Source organism: Tympanuchus pallidicinctus, unplaced genomic scaffold (assembly GCF_026119805.1).
Source record: "Tympanuchus pallidicinctus isolate F22 unplaced genomic scaffold, pur_lepc_1.0 scaffold28, whole genome shotgun sequence".
In the NCBI taxonomy this organism is placed as follows: Eukaryota; Metazoa; Chordata; class Aves; order Galliformes; family Phasianidae; genus Tympanuchus; species Tympanuchus pallidicinctus.
The window spans coordinates 6937938-6951486 of record NW_026294745.1 but is presented as its reverse complement, the minus strand read 5'-3'; the positions used below and the strand labels follow the sequence as shown (position 1 = coordinate 6951486).

General features: G+C 48.5%; 1 long non-coding RNA gene across 1 annotated transcript; it reads right to left on the bottom strand.

Moving 5' to 3' along the window:
• Positions 1-2079: 2079 nt before the first annotated feature.
• Positions 2080-12710, bottom strand: LOC128084714 (uncharacterized). Its single transcript, XR_008208656.1, has 2 exons — positions 12650-12710; positions 2080-2387 (listed from the first exon to the last, which is right to left on the bottom strand). It is a non-coding gene; the product is annotated as an uncharacterized LOC128084714 (long non-coding RNA).
• Between the last annotated feature and the right edge of the window lie 839 nt (positions 12711-13549).

The following is a 13549-nucleotide window of genomic DNA, read 5'->3' as shown; positions in this document are numbered from 1 at the left end:
TCATGCAAACTGTCCATTTCCCTCCCCAGCTCCCATTCCATGCATAGCTCACACGTTGGAGACCCCCTTGGATTTGCACAGAGCTATGCAAGAGCAAAATGCCACAGAAAAGAAAAGCAGAAGGGCTTCCTGGGCAGGCAGAGTGGGAAAAAGAAAAGCAGCTTCCTGAGCTCTCCATGCCCACCCACAGGCTGCTGCAGCCATTTTGTGTGCGCAAAGACTGGAGGTGAAGCTGGGGAAGGGGCTGACTTTTCCCTGGGAGAGAAACTGCAGGGAAGGATTTGGCTTCTGTATCTGCTTGTTCATGTGAGGGATGGAAGAAAGAGAGAATCCAATAGAAATAGGAAACTATACATAGACTGGAATAGCCTTTTCATCAGGATTAGATTGCATTCCCCTTTTCCAGCTGGTTTGCTTTCTGCACTCACCTTCCTCTGCAAAAACTCATGATGAAGCAGAAACAGGGTCGAGAAATGCAGGTTCAAAAGGCCAGAGTGGAAAGGTCCTTCACTAAAGGAAATACCCCTCCCCAGCCCTCATTTATAGAAGTATCCATTTCACCATGGCCACTAATAATCAGAGGGCTATTTCCTGGCCTTCTCAGCACAGCTCCCAGCCGCACTGCTGATCTGATGTCCGTTATTGTAAACCATTCCTCTGTCACCCCATGCTCCCCCCCAGCCCCACTGTTGAACCCAGCACTAGGGCATGTCTCGAGCCTGTTCTTCAGGCTGCTCGGCTAAGGAAGACATTCATTTTCCGTTTTCACCCTCTTCCCACAAAGAACAAGCCGGCTATTAGCACGTCGGATGGCCCGACAAAAAGCTGTCGAGGGGCCGCCGCTGGGGAGGCAGGAGGGGCTGGAGACCTGTAAGAAAACCCGCCCGGAAGAAAAGGCAGCGACGGGAACGTGGAAGGCACTTTATTTACGCGGATGGCCGAGGCCGGCCCGCTCCCTTCGCCCTACGCGTTCCGACAGAGCGAGCAGCGCGGCGACCCCTGCCCCGCTCCAGTGGCTCCGGGAGCCCGGCCCGACGGCCCGTCTCCTCCCCGCCCGCTGTTACACCGGCTGGGCCCGGCTCTCGCCGCTCCCCGGCGCACTGACGCCCTTTCATTATTGCACTGCTCGCTGCGACCGTGACAGTAGTGCAACAGGGAAAGAGGGGCAGCCCGCCCGGTAGCCCGGGCCGCTGGACTGGGACACAGAGGGAGAGTCCGGGCTTTGAGACGGGGGTGGGGGGTATTTCCTGGCTTTGTCCCTTGGCTGGTCGCCTCCCCTCGGAGTGATGCCCGGGGGGTTAAACAGAGGGCAGGGCTGGGGTCGGGCGAGCAGACGGGAGGCAGCGGTCCCGTAGGGCTTCTCGCCCTCCCGCGCCCGCCGCCGCAGAGAGAACGCGGCCCCGTGCTGCCCGGGGGCGGCTAAGACAGCCCCGCGGCTGCGGCCGCTCCGCCGCACCCTGAGCCGGCCCCAATCCCCTCCCACCACCCCTCTGCCTGGGCCTCAGAGGTCCCGAAAGGGACCGCGGCGACCACCTGAAATGGAAGGCAAGGCCACCCACCCGGCCAGCCCGGCTGCTGTCAGCCCCCAGCTGATTTTTCACAAAGCGGAGAGGAGATTGAGATTGAACACCCCCGGCCCCGCTCCTTTCCCACGTACCTCCGTAAGCAGCTCTCGGGTAGGGCTGGGGGCAGTGCCCAGCCCAGCTGTGCCTGCACCAAGCCCGGGCTGCGGGACCCGGCCGCATTCGCCAGGCAGAGGCACGAGCTTTGTTTAGAGGAGGTTATCGGGATTAGAGCCTCGGTCTCTTCGTGCAACGCTCTGCTTTGCACAGCACTGGTGTTCGGGCTAGAAGCAGGCACAGGAACAGCCGAGTGTGGCTGTATATCTCCTCCCCTCCCTTGGTGGGTGTTTACATCGTTGTGTAAAATAGGCACCCTTCAAACATCTCGGGACTTGTACTGTTTTAAAATGGAGACGCTATGGGTTTCTGCAGTTTCAGTTACTGCTTGTGCCTTTTAAACATAAGGCCATTTTGAATCCTGTGTGATAGCATCAAAAATATGCCCATTACTCACAACTTGAGTCACCACAATAGCATGATTATTTGTCACACATAACATCTCTGCACAATTACTTGTCTATCTAACAATGCTTGGTATTTCACAACTTTTCCCTTAACTCGATGGGCACATAGGATTAATTTTTCCTGATGTGGCTGTCTTCTCTCCATGAAGAATACCCTCAAAAGAAAAGACCCTATAAGCAATATTGCACTACTACCCTGAGCACAAAAGCAGAGGCAATATTGATAGGGTCTCATCCTTAAGGTTAGGAAGCTGGATAATGTTTCTTGCGACAGGTGATTGGAGGGAGCTTCATTCCATGCCTGTAAATGGGGAAGGGGTAAAAAGTTAGAAAGTAGCGCAGTGCCCTGTGGATTGCAGCACCATGTGCTCCTTGGAGCCTGGGATGAAGGAATGGCTCAAACCCCTGCCCCCCACTTTCTCCCAGGATGTACTTAACACCAGTGTGGACTTTTTTCTAAAGATTCTATACCTCTGTCTTCAGTTCTCGCACTTCTTCTGCATAGTTTTCTCTCCTTCATTAATAAACTCAGTCAATTAGCTGCCTGAGCCATTGGAGGCTGGGAAGAGCTGTTTATTTGATTAACCAACAGTTGTATTTTGAACCTTTTAGTAACAGGCATTGAGCACACAGAGAACTTCCTTTCCAACACCATCTAACTTAGAGAGCCCAGTGTTATAAAAAATCCCACCTTTCATTATCATGATCATTCATGATTTCATTTCAAATCACAGGATTAAGTACACAAACACCAAAAATTAGAAAGTGAAACAGTATCTCCAGGGCTGGTTGGTTTTTTGTTTGGTTGTTCGGTTGTTTGTGGTTTTTGTTGTTGTTGTTGTTTTTTTCTTTTTGTCTGTTTCCTCTCCTTTCCTCCCCAGCACCTTTCTGTCCTAGGCTGGATGGCACAGTCTTCAGCTGGAGCTGGCTTGGTGCTAAATGCACCAATGGCCACAGAAAAGAATCCCAGGGAGAGGCCAGCACACCTCCAGCTTCAGGGCTGCTTTGCCAGGTAGGCTCTTCCTCTGCATTCTAGCTCCCAGTAAATCTGCCTAGTGCTTCCATCATGTAGGAGTACTTGAGAGCACGGGAAGATGAGGGAAACTTCATTTCCAAACCATCCCAAACCAGCTCATTGTATTTGATGCTGTCAGATTCTCTTTCCTCAGCCTGCTTTGCAGTGGATTAAATAAGAGCAGTAGTGGAGAGACAATCCCCTAATTCATGGTTTCCTGGCTAATTTATGCATACCACATTGATCTGGTCTTTACCATTAGAGATCCCTGGCATTTGGCATGCTGGTGTGAGGCAGCCTGCACCCCCTTTGATGTTGCCTGACTTGCCCAAAGCAGCTGAAAACTAAGGACATGCAGGAGAAAAGAGAACAGGAGAAGCTCCATTAATTATTTGTTTTTCTAATGGCCTGATACACAAAATCTCCAGTCTGCACCAGTCCCTCCCTATCACCATCCTCTGCAATGCCTGTTGGAAGCAAACGGAGATCTTTCTTCCACATTATTTACTTGTATTAACCTTTGCTCACATTAATTAAAAGGCCACGTTCACAGAGATTGCTGTAAGCAGCTCAGAAGTTTTATCAAACTTCAGTATTTTTGTTACCTTGGCAAAAGCTCAGGTTTTAATCCTGCCACTCTGCTTCTCAGCAATCTCTGCAACCTAGACATCCAGTTGGGCTGAGAACAAAAAAAGATGCAACTGGGCTTGGCCTTACCTTTCCATCTATTCCCGTCCAGTCTCTACTTTGCTTATGTTTACCACGTGTTTTCTACTCTTCAGCCTTGATGGTGTTTCAAACAAGACTTATGCTTAACACACACCATTTAACTTCTCCACTGGCCCACTGGTGAGTTCACAGTTGAAATGTTCAACTTGCACACCAAGTCACGTTGCTAATCATTAGTAACACTGGGGGAAAGCACAACTTGACAATGTCTCCACAACTTCAGAATTTTAGTAGCTGCAGAAGCTACAATTGTAGCAGGAAAGAGTAAGGGATGTAATTAGAAACATCAGCCAGAAGTTAAGGTCCAAGGAAAGGCAATCAAGTCACAATGTGTTTCTGGGTCTGCACTGAGAGCCTAGGTGCTCCTCAGGATTCCTTTATCTCCACGTGGTGCACTGGCACAGGGCAGCCCACGGTATTTATTTATTTATTTTACAAGACAGGAAAAATAAAGGCTGCTTCCGTCAGCAGTAATATTTCCCCAGTTTGCAAACAATATGCAAAGCCCGGGTCAATCCATGTTCTATAGCAGGGAGGCATCTCTGGAATGTATATGGGGGTTATTTTAAAATAAATGTTTAAACACGAGATTATGAAATGCACGCTATTTATACTCCAGGAGGCTCAACATCTCTAGATATGTTTAGAAACCTCTCTCGCCTTTAATCACAGTTATAGAAACTGAATGGAAATGTCACCCATGCTAGTATGGAAATAACACTCTGTGTTGCTCAATAATTGAAGATTTTTTTTCTTTTGGCAGTGCTGGGGGGATCTTTAACTGTAGTGGAGTTGGGCTTTCTGTTTAAGCCCTCTTTTCTGATGCAGACAAACAAACTCAGTGTCCCTGTGACGAAGCTTTGGAATAAATATAAAGCAGTGAACTGACTCTCAGGAGCTCAGAGGCCGCCTGCTCCTTGTGAGAGTAGACCTCATCTTCCCTGGCTTAGTTTGGAAGCCATTTTCCCTTCTATTCCTTGCTGTTTGCTTTTTCTTGTGGTTAAAGGTGCCACTTTGGGCAAATGTGTGTTTTAGATATTCATGTGGGTTGCAGCTTCACATAATGTGGCAGGAAACAAAGCCTCAGTCCAGCCTTGTTTCCCTGCTCACAGCCATTTCACCAGCCCAAGGAAAGAAGGCCATTTAAAAGCCATCTTGCAATTAAATACATTACATAGTCCAAGATAAATTTTCTGCTATGGAATTGACGCTGCTACCAATGGTCAGAGCCAACACTTTGAAAGCAGCTGAGAGTTGATTTTAGACTTCTCCATTGTTTTAAAACTGGGAAGTGTTGCCTTTCTAATTCTCCCCCTCCTCCTCCCTCTCAACCCCCCCCCCCCCTTTTTTTTTTTTTCTGAAAGAGAATTCTTAGCATTCCAACCCGGACTCCTTAAGTCTATCTAGCAAGTTACTACAAATCCATCCATAGAAAAAGGGGATTCTTGCTTCCACGCAAGAGTCAACCTGTCCAGGTGTGAGACTGCGGAGAGGAAGGGCTGGGAGTGGGAGTCCTCCCTGAGCACACCGCCTGCTGTGTGTGTCTCACTCGCTGGCCTGGGGACTGTCACCCACTGTCACTTAGCAGTACTTTGCCCGATATAGGCTGACATCTCCTCCCCTAAAATCAGGAAGGATTACACTCCAAAATGTCCTGCCATTTAATTCTTGCTTATAATATTTAGTTTGTGGATTTCAATAACCCTTTTCTCAGCAGCAACATTTCCTCAGCTGGCAGAAGCCAGATCTGCGTCAGTGAGCTCCATTAAAAGGAACGACAGAGCTCCTTAAACAGCCTAGACTTTGTAACCCCACAATACGGCTTTTCTGCATGGTGTTTACCAGCGCTCTGCTGTCTGGTGGGAAAAAAACAACAACAAAAAATACAACAACAACAACAAAATGCCCTCACAGTATGAAATGCAGGAGCAAATAGGGAGCTAAATCCTATCTCTTTGGAAATGACATCCCGCTTCTGGCCCTGTGTGTGCAGGACAGCAGCACTGTTAGTACTTGCCTCCACCGGTGAAGGCACAGCGCGGGGCCAACCTTGGGGCCCTCAGCCACACTGTGAGCCCCCGATGGCTGTTCCCTGCAGCAGAGCATGGGCTGCCCCCGTTAAAATCCCAAAGGCCCTGAGCAGGGTAGGGGCTGTGTGTCCTCCCCAGGTCCCATCCCTGCAGCTGGGGCCGAGGGGAAGGGCACGGGAGGGAACCATCAACCACTGCCCTCCCCAGCTACCTCTTGTCCCTAGAGCACCCGAGAGCTGTGAGAGCGACCTTAACACAGATCGAGCACTAAATGCAATGACTCCAAAAGTCCCCCTGAAAAAAAAAAAAAATCGCCTCTGAAAACTTAAACCATCTGATTTCACTTTCCGCTCCAATTGGTTGTATAGTCAGGGCGCAGGTCTGGCCTCCTCCACCACACTAATACTCTATGTGTGCTGCCTCCACAGAGGAGGGGTTCTTTTAACAAGTTTATGCAACAACAGGATGGAGGCTCTGCCGGAGCCCTTCCCCCCGCAGCCCGACCTGATTCCCCGCATTCCTCCCTCGCCCTCCCCCTCCGACCCAACTGGAGACAAACTCTGGCATCTCCACACACATGCAAATGGTTTCCCTTGCACAAATACAGACTCCTGAAGGGGGCCTTTGCTTCCGAATCCCCCCCGCTTTTTTTTTTTTTTTTTTTTTTTTTTTCCTATATTACATTCCTCAGCCAGGCAGGGTTAGAAAAAAAAAAAAAGAAAAAAAAGAAAAAAAAAAAAAGAAAAAGGAGAGAGAGTGAGCAAGTGGGGAAGGGAGGGTTTGGAATGTGCAGCCTCCATCCCAGGCCCCAATCTGCAGGGAACCCAGTCCTTTACCCCCACACCCCAGGGCCTCGCAGGGTTGCAGCTCAGTCCCAGTGGGCAGGCAGCCCTGGGAAGGTGTCTCCTAGCCCTCTGTGAGCAGGACATGGTCCTTGTCATCACCCAGGCCTTCCTCTACATCACATGCCTCAAGTGCCCTTGCCATGCGAGGTTTCCAAATGCATCTACCATCTTGTTTGTAGAGACCTAACTTTATACAGAAAAAAACAACCATGCGTAGATTCCCCCCAGGATTTCTCCAGCGCCAACTGAGGCTGACATGGCTGAGAGGCCATCTTACAGTCTAGTGTCAGCACCACCGGGGCTTTTGCTGCCACTTGCTCCTGCCCACTGACGGGCCCCACGCACACACATACTCAGCATGCACATGGCCCAGCACTGCCTGCACCAGTGTGGCTCCCAGCGTCTCACTGGGCCTCCTCGTACCCTCTGATCTCCTTGGCCAGAGGCAGTGCTGGGCCCCTGCGCCTCTGCTCTGGTCTCTGTTCTGTTCTCATGGACGGTGGAGGCGAAGAGCCCCCACCCACAGAGCCTTTACAGATTTCACTTTCTCCGACTTCTTAATTAAGCAAAAATTAGAAGAGGAAAATGCCTATGCTAAACAGGCCTCCTCATTCTTTAACGAGCACAGAAATGGCAGCCATGCTACATACAATGCAGAGATGAAGGAAAAGAAGAGCTCCAGAGAGAGGGAGCAACGCGGGGCAGTGTTACCTCCACTGAGGTACGGGAAGCGTTCTGCGGCCACCGTTGGTCCCCCAGCCTCCACTTGGGAGGGCTCAGCATTCTTCTCTGAGCACGGAAGGGAGGCTGCCAGACTCCAACTCCCCAGCAGAAATGCGGGGACAGAGAAGGTGTCTTTTGTTTGCTCATGGAGGAACAGGAATGTAATATTGGGGACACAGCTTCCCCTCGTCCTTCTTAACTGGGATCCCCCCTAAGGATGTGCTTCTCCATTTTCTGACTCCCTGTGGCTCACCAGCATGCAGACCCTGGCCTGGCTAGGGGTGTGCAATCCGATCTGAAAATGCTCCTTTACCTAGATTTAATTTCCCATATGATAGCTCTCCCCACCCCCACCTTTTGCTCCCAAGGTAACAGCTCAAGGCTTCAGGAAAAAAGAGAGAAAGGTCCCATCCCCCAGCCTCCAACCCCCTTTCTTAGCAGCTGGAAGTGAAAATACCGTATCTGCCTCCAACTACAGCACGAGTGACAGTCACCAACATATTGTTATTTAAAGATCAGTTCTGAATGCAATATTGCTGTTCCTAGGCCTGCATCATCCCTGTGTCTCTCAGACCCACTTCGTTTGTTACTGAGACGTGCAAAGATCGCCTTTAAAATGTATTGATTATTACGTGCCTCCTTTTTTTTTTTTTTTTTTTTTTTTTTTACATAAATGAAGGTATCAATATCGCTTTAATCAAAGCAATAATTCCTCTAAAAGTGAAATACGATGGAATTTGAAAAGTCCATTAATAGGAAGCAAAAATGAAATTGCCCCTGAATGCACACGTATGTATTAAAGTCACAGAATTCTCAACACAATAGCATCCTCAGGTTCACAAACCTAATTTTTAAAGCAGACACAAGATAATACTCAAACGTGGTCAGGCTAATTTTAAAGGTGGTGATTGTTCTAAAGGAGGACAAGAGGGCTTTAGGATGTGAATAGGCCAGCTTTTTATTTTACAACTTGGAAACACAAACCCACGCTAGTGGCAGAAAGGGCAATCCATTTTGTACACTAAAATAGTCAAAATGGGGAACAAAACCCAAGGAATTTCTGTACAACCACTCAGCTTAAACACAAACCCAACAAACAAACACGAGGGCAGGAATTTTTTGGTCAATTTCTACATAATCTCAAATTTTTTGCACACATTTGAGCATTTATGGCAGGGTGAGTGTGTGTGTGTGTGTGTGTGTGTGTATAAGAAATCAGAGCAGGGGGATGGTTCCCTGCCAGAATGTATTAAATGTCTACAGAATCCCATCACGTCAGGGGCTGGGTGTGCAACAGTAACTGATCATGAGGACGTATTAGGACTGGAACCAAATGCTTTGACAATATTATTGCACTGCTTTATTTGTGCAGACAGTAGTGCAACATTGTCAGAGCCAGCGATACCAGCAGCCACTGTCACTTCTGCACAGCTGCCCTGCATCCTTTTGTAAGGGACTGCTGCATTACAGTGTTAACCACAATAACGTTTTTATGTTTAGCCCCCAGTAAAACTCTGCATGACAAAGTTTATTTGCAATCGTAATTAGACAAGGTAAAAAACAACAGCAACAAAAAGTTAGTAAAAAAAAATAATGAAAGGGAGGGAGAACGAGGAAGAGAGAGAGCACTGTTAGCCTGGCTTGTTAACCAAGGCATTCAGGGCTTTTCCTACACGCCCAGTGTATCTAGGCATGGTATGTTATGAAGGTTTTATACAATAAAATATTTTGCTACAGTAATGGAGAACAAAAGAAGGGGGCTGACTCTGCATCCCCGCATGTACACGTTTCCACAAAACCAAACTGGTCGCTCAATGAATCTCAACTCCGCAATCTAAATAAATCACTGAGTGCCAGCCCCTTCCTGTGCCTTCACAAGTTTTCTTAATTGTGCTGAGCGTTTTGTAGTGGTTGACCAGCACAGACCAAAAAGCCTAGCATGGTGTAAATACACACTGCCTGGATTTGCTACGAAGGAAAAATGTTACAGAGATGAGTAGACTTCTGTATATGAAAATATTAGTATCTGTGCTTCTATCTCACAGATGTCTGTGTGACACCACTCAAAAAAAAAAAAAAAAAAAAAAAAATCACAGTATAAATGCAGCAGATTAATAGAAACAAATCAAGAGTCTTAAATCCTCACAGATACTGGCAAGGACCACCTTAAACACATGTGCAAATGTTTTTGTAAAGGAAAAAGACTAAATAAATCACTGTAAAATTTCAATGTAGATATTATATGGAAGCATGTAGAAATTTAATAATGAATTACTCACAAGATATTAGTAAACAAATCAGGTAATGTGATACCCTGAAAGCCCCAGAAATGCCTACAGCTCGTTTTAAATAGAATGTGTTTAAATTACTCCAGCTCTTTAATATGCAAGTACATATCAAATGTATAATCCAGAATCTCTCCTTATTCAAAACCACTCCCACATGTATAAAACCTTATTTCACACACGTGCATAAATACACTGAAGGAGGCATCTATTTTAGGGTTGTTTGCCCACCCTGAACAGGGTGGGCTGCTAAAGGGGGTCATGTTTCTGCCAGCCAATGCCCTTTTAATATTGCACTGCTCATCATAATTGCCAGTAGTACAACAGAAAAAGGGCTCTGGACAACAGCATACTTCAGAGACTTCCCAATAGAAATGATAAATCAGTTAGAAACTCCTCCAAGTGATGGCCTTCTGTGCAAGATTTACTCTAAAACAGATCTATTACATTTGAAAGAAAAAGAGAAAGAAAAAGAGAAAGAGAAAAAGAAAGAAAAAGAAAAAGAGAAAGAAAAAAAGAAAAAGAAAAAGAAAAAGAAAAAGAAAAAGAAAAAGAAAAAGAAAAAGAAAAAGAAAAAGAAAAAGAAAAAGAAAAAGAAAAAGAAAAAGAAAAAGAAAAAGAAAAAGAAAAAGAAAAAGAAAAAGAAAGAGTTTCTTAACAATCACATTGATTCAATACCATTCTTTATAATTAGATTTTCATATTTCATGACTGCCTCCTGAATTAAGTTCAGCAAGAATTCAGACAAGCCTGTTTCAGGGACTTTTTTCAGTGGCAAACGTGCCATGTTAGGACACATGAAGCAGAGGTCAGAACTGCACTGTCCTGCTTGCATTTCTGGACCTCAGCACGTTTCAGAAGTCAGTGCAATGAATTAGATTCACTGTTATCTTAAAGACACAATGCAGGAGAAGTTCTCATTCCTTCTATTGCTTTTATCTGAATCATCTGCTAAAACAATTGGTATTTATTATAGACATGCTCACTAGCAGCTCAAATTGCTTTTATTTATTTTGGAGTACTAGGGAAGTTTTGCTATTTCACACAAGCATCCAAACAAGCTTCCAAACCAGCTGCCAGCCAGGAGGGGCAGAGCTTTCACAGCCTCTCCTCGCACCGTGAAAACGTTACTACTGAATCTTTCTTTCCTTTTGCTAAGAGAAAATGCGGGCACTATGAGCAAACGCCAGTTCATAATTGCAAATCGCACATCCTAAATATTTCTAGCAAAAAATAACATTTAAAAGTCAACTTGATAGTCTTTGGTTTTCAAACTGTTTACCATTTGTTTCTTTAAACAACTTCAAACTTAAAAGCTAGACAATGGAACTACTCATTACATCAAATCACTGGAGAAATTATTTGATTGCAAACTTCAAAAAATGCAAAGAAATTACATGCAAGCAAATCCAAACCTGAAAGCAATTTTCCATAAGCTGTACTGACCAGTTAGAATCGTACCAAGTGCTGACAGGAATTAAACTGAATTGAGTCTGGGCTGAGTGAGAAAATACACTAAATGAATTCTAATGGTCAACTTTATTGAGAAGTATTCACAGAAAGCCAATTGGTTTGGAAACGTCCCAACCCAATTACAATCTTAAACTGTATCATTCTCCGATTTAATTTTTTTTCCTTTTTTTTTTTTTTTTTAAATACAGTAATTTATCCCTAACCCAGAAGCCTAGGCTACTTTGGAGATGTTGAAATGAGAAGGAAAGAATGAGAGAAGTGAGGGGAGAGGGGGAAAAAAAAAGGAGAAAAGGGAATTGGACGAAAGGATGCGCTTTCAGCTTTAGGAAGTTGGGCTTTTGTAATTCCGGTGCCTCAGGTTTGTGTCCGAGGGTGCGAAGCTCCCTTGCCCGACCCGCAGACCACACACTGGAGGGAATCAGCGGAATTGGGGCAAAGTGCAAGAACGCCAAAGAAACACTTCAGGCTGCGCACCCCGTTTACTGCAAAAACTATCCCAGCAAAGCATTAGTTTTACGAGATTTAAATATTAAGCCAATATAAATACTGGCTGGAGATAGCGTGTGACGTAGTGCTTTGCTCTTGGGGGGGGGGGGGGGGGGGGGGAGGGTTAAGCAAAAAATAAAAGGAATAAAGAAGGGAAAAAAAAGGAAAGCGAAGGAGATCGAGATCTGTTGGCAAATAATAACAATCACGGTCCACGCGGTGCTCGCAGAGGGGCTCTGCCTCGGGCCGCTGCCCTCCCCGCCGCGCTCAGCGCCCGCGTAGCACAAAACGCGGCCCCGGCGAGGGGATCTGATCCCTGGTCTCGTGCTCGGTTTCTCAGAAGTGTTTGCATAGGCGAAATGTTTGCGGGAGGAGGAAAAAGAACAAAAACAAAAAACCAACCGGCTCAGCCCCAGCTATCGCCGCCCAGCCCAGCCTGCAGCCCTCGCCTCCCGCGCTACTCGCGCGGCACTCGCGGCCGGACGATCCCCACCGCGTCCCATCTCCTCCCTCCGTTTTCGCCTGTACCGGGCTCCTCGCCGCTCCGAGTTCGCCTCCCGGCCCCGCACCGGCTCCCTCCGCCCCTCGCAACGCTCCCGGGCCCGACGGCCCCGGCGCCGCTCCCGTGGGCGGGAAGAGGGGATCCGCTCCGGGCGGCGGGTCCGGGGCCGGCCGCGATCCCCACCTCGCTCAGCCGCCCGCGGCCGTCGTCGGATCGGCGGCGCTCCCCACGGCCCCGACCCTCCAATCCCTCCCGGCCGCGGCTCCCGAAAGGCGGCGGCGGAGCCGGGCGGGTGCCGTTCGCCCCCGAGCCCCGCGCCGCGGGCGAGGAAAGTTGCCAAAAGAGGCGCAAAAGAGGCGGCGGGTCCGGCGCTGCGCCCGACCCCCGGCCCCGCGGCCCCGCGCCGCCGTCCCGCAGGGAGAGCGGGGTCCGCTCGCGCTCGGACAGAACCGCGGGCAAAGCCTCCGGTACCAACCTCATGGCCTCCCCGCTCCAGCCTCCATCTTTGACTAGTTGACATTCAGCTCCTGCCTGACCAAGTCCTCATTAGCATACCTCCCTACCATTGGCCCGGCCCTGCGCTAGTTTTTGCCACCGCCTCTGCCATTGGCTCGAGAGGAGGATATTTAAAAATATTATCCTTGGCCCCATTGGCGGGCGACTGCTGACGTCACGGCACGCTCTTTATTTTAACAATGAACGCACAAACACATTCTTCCATTCACAAATTTTTTTTTTTTCAGTAGTTTGCCCGCCTTTTCTCCAACTACATTTTCATTGATTTTTTGTTTCGACTGAGGGAGTCCCGGTTGTAAACAGATAAATTAAAGGCCAACAGAAGGGGGACCTGAGCAAATATTACTTTCTCTCTTTTGTTCGGTAGCGGCGGTGTTGAGGGAACAAAACTCATCTCCAGCGGTCCCTCGGCTGAGAGGTGCGGTCGCCCTTCTCCCGCTCAGCCCAGGAGACCGCGGCGACTTCGGGCGCATCGAGGAGCTCGGGCTCTATCCCGCAAACAGAACGGCCGGTCCCTCCTCGTCAAAACAAATCGTCGAATTTGTCGCGTTAGGAGGGCGATTGTCGCTGGGGCTGGGGGTGTCGGCGGCTGCGTGCCCGGCCGCTCCCCACGCCGCACTCGTGGCCGCTCCGAGCCGGGCAGAGCGGGGCTGCGAGGAGGGAGCCGCGGGCGGCCGGGAGGTGCGCGCTGTGAGCGGTCGCAGCCACGCCGGGTGTGAGAGTGGCCGCAGCGGTCCGGGGGCTGGGAGCGGGGGGTGCCTGGCGGGGCTCTTTGCTGCCAAAGGTGGAACGGAGGGTTTCCTGCAAAAAACGAGCGGAGGGGCCAGGAGAGTAGCTGAGGCGCAGTCTCTCTGTCAGA